General features: G+C 46.9%; 1 pseudogene; it reads left to right on the top strand.

Annotated features, from left to right (window-relative positions):
• The first annotated feature begins 262 nt into the window (after positions 1 to 262).
• On the top strand, positions 263 to 2,946 carry LOC139417574 (TELO2-interacting protein 1 homolog pseudogene; annotated as a pseudogene).
• Positions 2,947 to 7,375: the final 4,429 nt, after the last annotated feature.

The following is a 7,375-nucleotide window of genomic DNA, read 5'->3' as shown; positions in this document are numbered from 1 at the left end:
TTTTTCCGAAAGCTCCCTAAGGGTTGGACGAATAGGAGCCGTGCTGCACGTTTGCCAGATATTATTATGCTTGATTAAAAGGCCTCTAATATACCGTATCCGCCTTGTCCAGAGTCTCATCTTGGTCTTGTTTCTCCAATAACTAATCATTTACAAATCTTACTTTGTTAGGTTGTTCTAGCTTTGTCATTTAAGCATTCCATTAGCTAACCAAGATAGCTCGATACTGTATATCTGGCTAGCTAGCTAACTAGCTTTAACAATGATGGTAACTAGCTTTAGCAAGGGTGGTCAGGCAAAGTTCTGCTTTGGGTGATTAGCAACAGACCAAATTTGACTTATAAAATGAACGTTTAGGTAACAAAGATATACCTCTAAGCTATTATCCTGATAAAATTAATTTGCTAGAGTGCATTGAGCAGGCATACTGCTGAACAGCATCCTACTACTTTCCTAAAGGGCTTCGTCCTGGAGAACACCTGTGTACGGAGCTGGGAGACGCTGAGGGATCTCCTTTCTGAGCTTCTGCCTCTGCTCCCCCATGGACTCAAGGAAGCCAGCACCCGCCTCAGAGGTGCTGAAAGCTGCAGTACTGAGGTACATGGATGCTCTGCTGCATGCAGCCTACAGTGACGTGGTCTTCAAGCTGTTTGAGCCCGCCATGCTGCCTAGTCTAGTGGCCGCTATCTGTCTGCTGCTTGCCCTGGGAGAGCAGGAGAAGTCCCTCGCTGCACTGAAATGCCTGCAGGCCCTGACCCTCCAGTGTGACTGTTCTCTGGACCATGTGTCAGTGGGTCAGTAAGAGAGGCATATCCTAGGCAACACCGTGGCTTCTTTTTTAACTTGGATCGCTGTGAGCCATGTGATCACTGGGAATATTAGGCATGGACATGCTGTTATTGTTAGGGCAATAAAGGTGTGGTTCAAGACAGTGGGACTGGTGATGGCTGACGACCAGCTACAGAACAACAGGGCTGGGAAGATACAGCCCTGGGAGCTGGGGAGAGTAGGGGAGCTAGTAGTGCAGAGGACTCGGGACTGGGTGAGAAACACCCCTGGGAGGCTAGCCTTAATGTTTAAAAAAATTATAATATCCTGCACCTCAGCTCATCAGCACTGGAGAGTGAGGCTTGACATGGTCAAATTCTCAGACCACCAGCCGGTGTCCAAGTTCCTGATACAGGTGTTGGAGTTGAACGTGATGGATGTCCGCATCGTGGAGGAGAGGAACTCTTTGGTTACCATGGAGACAGGGCCCCACGGGGCACATGCTCAGAAGAAACATTTCCTCTACTTCAGAGACCAAAGGATCTTCTCCATTCTCAAGGAGATATACAGGATGTTAGGTTACTATGGAAATGTGTATCTCCTAGGGGATCACTTTATGGATCTGTACAAGTAGTCGTCGGTCTACAGGAAGCAGGCTGCCATGGTGATGAATGAAATGGTCACAGGGACAGCGAGCATCGGGGTGGCAGGGGGCACGGACAAGCAGGGTTTGCCCAGTCAGGAGGACTTGAAAGCAGCATTGGATTCCATCATAGAGGAAGGAGTAAACCAGCCTGAGCCACTGGCACCTGTCAACCCTTATTAGTGAGGAGTCTGACAGAGGGGCACAGGAGCAGCTAAGTCAGTCTAGTCTCCTCTCCATTTCTAATGGGGTTGAAGGGAAAGGGAATCCCCTCCAGTTGGTCCTAGTAGTCCACAAGAGCTCCACAATCCACGAGCTGAACAGCAGCATCTGGCAGATATGCATCCAGTTGGAAGGGATAGGCTGCTTCACCCAGGCCTTGGGGATGGACTTCCATCTAATTCTGATGACATCACTATACCCGGTTCTGGAGAAGGCCGGGGATGAGGTGCTGTTGATCAGCCAGGCAGCACTGAATGCCATGTGGGACATTAACCAGGCCTGTGGATACTCCTCCTTGAAGGATCTGATCAATGAGAACTCTGGCTACCTGCTGAACAATGTGTCTCTGAACCTCCAGAGGCTGGGCGTCCGCCCCCAGGGTCCTCACCGTCATGTTTAGCCACTCCGACCCCAGCCTGCTGCCTCTGGTGGGGGGGACATCCTCCAGGATGTGTTTCTGGCTCTGGACATGAGTTACGACGAGATGTCCCCTCTGTTCTGCACTGTGCTGCACTCACTTATGAAGGCTCTAGGTAAAGTTTCCATAACTACTTAAATGTTTTCCCTAGTTTATAACATTGTTATCACCATGTTATGCAATACTTTTAAATAGGAGAACTTAGAGGAAATTGAAACACAGGACAGAAAATGACAGCCTTTAGCTATAACACAGCCTAAGTAACACAATCTTAATCATGTTTCTTTTCAACCACAGCGAGATGGTTCCTCTCTAGTGTTGGGGGAACCAGCTGAATGTGCACCGGTTTCTCCTGGACTACCACAAACAGAAAGATCTGGTAGAGCAGTGCACAGAGCACCCAGGTTAGTTGGGGCTCTCTCTTTCTGGCTGCCACACTATTCCCCTGGGAGATCATTTCTCACACTGATGCACAACATTAATGCTATGCTTGGTGAAGCTTCTTAGTACTACTGTGCCATGTCAGACCTGAATAAGTTTCACTCATGCTGTTTTCCTCACAGCTGGGTCCCAAGTCAATGCTCGGCTTTTTAGGGATCGGCAGATTTTGTGTGGTGTACTTCTCCCAATTCAAGTCGTGTTTCACAAATGTCTATTGAAAGCTGTTCTACAGAAATCAGAATCCATCAGTGTTATGACTCGCTACGTTCCTTGCACTGCATTGAAGTGTTCTGTGGTTATTATTTCAGAGATCCCACCTCCGGTGGATTTTGAAGAAGACATTGATGGTCCTGATGTGAAAGCTGAACTCCCAGCCCACATCGCCAAAGAAGCCATGGAACGCTGCATTCACCTGCCCACCGACCCCCGACTCAGCCTCAACATACAGTTGTAGAATGTTTAGCACTCAAACATAAGGAGCTTGAAAACTGAAAATGCAACTAGTTTTGCCACCACATGTTGCTGTGTGTTTAGTGACACCAGAGCAGTTGGTCCCAGGCTCTGTAGAGCTGACCCTGTGTGTGTATTGCAGGTCGTGGATGTGCTGGAGCTGTGTGTCTGTGTGCTGATTGAGAAGGAGAATGAGCTGCTCACCGCTGCTGGCCTGACCTGCTCCGACTCACTGCTGATGAGCCGTTAGTTGCCCTCCAAGCCTTCAGGGTATCTCACTACTTCCACCACTCTGATTACTAGTACACTACTATTTAACTCAGTGGAATAATTATAATTTCATGATTGTTTATATAGTTTAATAATTGATGACACCTGTGTGTCCAGAGGTCACCAACACACTCTCACTTCTTTATTCTGGGTCACACTCAGCTCTTTTTTTCATAATTGTATTGGGAATGTTAAAACTATTTAAACTCAGCAAAAAAATAAACATCATCTCACTGTCAACTACGTTTATTTTCAGCAAACTTAACATGTGTAAATATTTGTATGAACATAACAAGATTCAACAACTGAGACATAAACTGAACAAGTTCCACAGACATGTGACTAACAGAAATGGAATAATGTGTCCCTGAACAAAGGGGGGTCAAAATCAAAAGTAACAGTCGGTATCTGGTGTGGCCACCAGCTGCTTTAAGTACTGCAGTGCATCTCCTCATGGACTGCACCAGATTTGCCAGTTCTTGCTGTGAGATGTTACCCATTCTTCCACCAAGGCACCTGCAAGTTCCTGGACATTTCTGTGGGGAATGCCCCTAGCCCTCACCTTCTGATCCAACAGGTCCCAGACGTGCTCAATGGGATTGAGATCCGGGCTCTTTGCTGACCATGGCAGAACACTGACATTCCTGCCTTGCAGAAACTCACGCACAGAACGAGCAGTATGGCTGGTGGCATTTTCATGCTGGAGGGTAATGTCAGGATGAGCCTGCAGGAAGGGTACCACATGAGGGAGGAGGATGTCTTCCTTGTAACGCACAGCGTTGAGATTGCCTGCAATGACACCAAGCTCAGTCCGACGATGCTGTGACACACCGCCCCAGACTATGACGGACGCTCCACCTCCAAACCAATCCTGCTCCAGAGTACAGGCCTCAGTGTAACGCTCATTCCTTCGACGATAATCGCGAATCCGACCATCACCCCTGGTGAGACAAAACCGCAACACGTCAGTGAAGAGCACTTTTTCCAGTCCTGTCTGGTCCAGCGACGGTGGTTTTGTGCCCATAGACGACCTTGTTGATGTCTGGTGAGGACCTGCCTTACAATTGGCCTACAAGCCCTTTGTCCAGCCTCTCTCAGCCTATTGCGGACAGTCTGAGCACTGATGGATAGATTGTGTGTTCCTGGTGTAACTCAGGCAGTTGTTGTTGCCATCCTGTACCTGTCCCGCAGGTGTGATGTTGGGATGTACCGATCCTATGCAGGTGTTGTTACATGTGGTCTGCCAATGTGAGGACGATCAGCTGTCTGTCCTGTCTCCCCGTAGCGCTGTCTTAGGCGTCTCACAGTACGGACTTTGCAATTTATTGCCCTGGCCACATCTGCAGTCCTCATGCCACCTTGCAGCATGCCTAAGGCACGTTCACACAGATGAGCAGGGACCCTGGTCATCTTTCTTTTGGTGTTTTTCAGAGTCAGTAGAAAGGCCTCTTTAGTGTCCTAAGTTTTCATAACTGACCTTAATTGCCTACCATCTGTAAGCTGTTGGTGTCTTACCCACAGTTCCACAGGTGCATGTTCATTAATTGTTTATGGTTCATTGAACAAGCATGGGAGACAGTGTTTAAACCCTTTACAATGAAGAGCTGTGATGTTATTTGGATTTTTACGAATTATCTTTGAAAGAGAGAAATGTCCCATTTTCAGGACCCTTTTTCTGCTGAGTTTATTTTTTTGGCCACTAGGTGTCAATCTTGAACTGTTTTTGAATTACAAAGTGTGTGTCCGATAGACTGCATTGAATGGTGTATGTGCATGTAAATGTCCCCAACAGAGCTCCTAAGTGAAAAAGACATCGCTGCTGCCTTAATCAAGGGAAATGGAGACACACACAAGGCAGAGCCACCATGATACCCACTGGTTTTCAACAGTAGATCGGTTTGGATACACTTCAACTAGCTGAGTCGATACATGGTCTTCCTTGGTGCTTGAAGATGCTGCCTATTTCCTCATCAGCCCCAGAGGAATACAGCTGGGTAGGCTGAAGTTGAGACATGGAGAGACAGAGGCTGCAGAAGCAGTACAAGAACACACTGGTAAACATTGGCTCCACCTCACCGCTTAAACGTCTCCAGAAAGGCAATTACTACCCAGGCCACAGAGAAAGAGAAGTTCTCCTAATGTGATATGCTTTTAGCTTTATTTACCCCATAGAGAAACTCCTGGGCTGGACTCTCCCTCAGTATTTCGCTGTGTTTCCCTCCTGTTTCCACACGAGACAGAAGGGATAGGGATACAGGATAAAATGAATGCTGAAATAATCCCATTTACCTTTTGAAATATGCACCAATGTATTCAGGCTTGTTTTTCAACCGTGTGGGTTGAATTGCCAAATAAGCAAAGCGTCGCTAAAGACCTTGAGGAAGATGCGATAAGACTTATTTTGAAATGATGTTTGAATGGTGGCCCAGTTAGGAGCTTAGGGAATATGTGTCTGTGGGGTGGGGGCTACTACTACAAAGTGATGAAGTTGCCATGACTATGAAAGGTACTGAGAGTGGGGAGTGGATGTGTGAAATCTAGGGCTGGAGACAGGCTGCTGTGAAATTCCCAGGGGATTTCAGCAGTTTCTCCTCAACACACTCCATTTTTTCCCCCTGTTTTTTTTTCTTCTTTCTTTTCCTCGGTTTTCCTTCTGGTATATCTCGGCTGCAGACAGCCACCCAAACTGCAAGAGGCATGTCTCAGGTATACGTGTAAAGCAATAATACATCTAGAAGTACAATATATTACAAGGCCTTGTCATCAACTATATATACAAAAATATGTGTACACACCCTCAAATGTGTGGATTTGACTATTTCAAGTCATCAAATGCTGACAGGTGTATAAAGTTGAGCACACAGCCATGCAATCTCCATAGACAAACATTGGCAGTAGAATGGCCTTATTGAAGGGCACAGTGACTTTCAATGTGGCACAGTGACTTTCATAGGATGCCATCTTTCCAACAAGTCAGTTTGTCAAATGTATACCCTGCTAGAGCTTCCCCAGTCAACTGTAAGTGCTGTTATTGTGAATTAGAAACATATTGGAGCAACAACGGCTCAGCCACGAAGTGGTCGGCCACACAAGGTCACAGAACAGGAGTGCTGAAGCGCGTAGCGTGTAAAAATCCCCTGTCCTCAGTTGCAACACTCACTGCAGAGTTCCAAACTGCCTCTTGAAGCAATGTCAGCACAAGAACTGTTCATCGGAAGCTTCATGAAATGGGTTTCCATGACCTAGCAGCCGCACACAAGTCTAAGATCACCATGTGCAATGCCAAGCATTGGCCTGAGTGGTGTAAAGCTCACTGCCATTGGACTCTGGAGTAGTGGAATAGCGTTCTCTGGAGTGATGAATCACACTTCATCATTGGGCAGGCAGAAGGACAAATCTTATGGCGGATGCCAGGAGTACGCTACCTGCCCCAATGCGTAGTGCCAACTGTAAAGTTTGGTGGAGGAGGAATAATGGTCTGGGGCTATTTTTCATGGTTCGAGCTAGGCCCCTTAGTTCCAGTGAAGGGAAATCTTAACGCTACAGCATACAATGATATTCTATATGATTCTGTGTGGCTTTTTGCGGCTGAATGGAAGCAAGTCCTCGCAACAATGTTCCAATATCTAGTGGAAAGCCTTCCCAGAAGAGTGGAGGCTGTTATAGCAGCAACGTGGGGACCAACTCCATATTAATTCCCATGATTTTGGAATGAGATGTTCGATGAGCAGGTGTCAACATACTTTTGATCGTGTAGTGTATTTTAATACATCATACGTTGTGGTTCAATTTATGACCTTATTATCAGCTTTCTATTATAATTTTAATCAGTTAAATGTGCTATTCTGTGTCGTGTCTTCCGGCACCTGATTTGAGGTGGACCCTGATGCCTTTTGGTTGACTCTGAACGTTCTCTACTATCCCTGCTCCTACACCCTACCCTGACCTGCAGCCTGTGGAGCTGAGTGGGATGGGCCTTAAGAAGACCGAGTACACAGACATCCTGAAACTCTTGGGAGGATTTTGGGTTAGCTCTGGACACACAGCCAGCAGCAATAGAGATCCAGTGATCTGCACCAATAAAGAGTTCCCCAGGCGGAGGAAGGAACACTACACTGACGACAGCCACAGGACCACAGCGTGTCCTAGTCTTCCCCAACCTC

This window comes from Oncorhynchus clarkii, chromosome 9 (genome assembly GCF_045791955.1).
Source record: "Oncorhynchus clarkii lewisi isolate Uvic-CL-2024 chromosome 9, UVic_Ocla_1.0, whole genome shotgun sequence".
Taxonomy (NCBI): Eukaryota; Metazoa; Chordata; class Actinopteri; order Salmoniformes; family Salmonidae; genus Oncorhynchus; species Oncorhynchus clarkii.
Note: the sequence above shows the minus strand (reverse complement) of the source record. Positions and strands in the feature narration are given on the sequence as shown.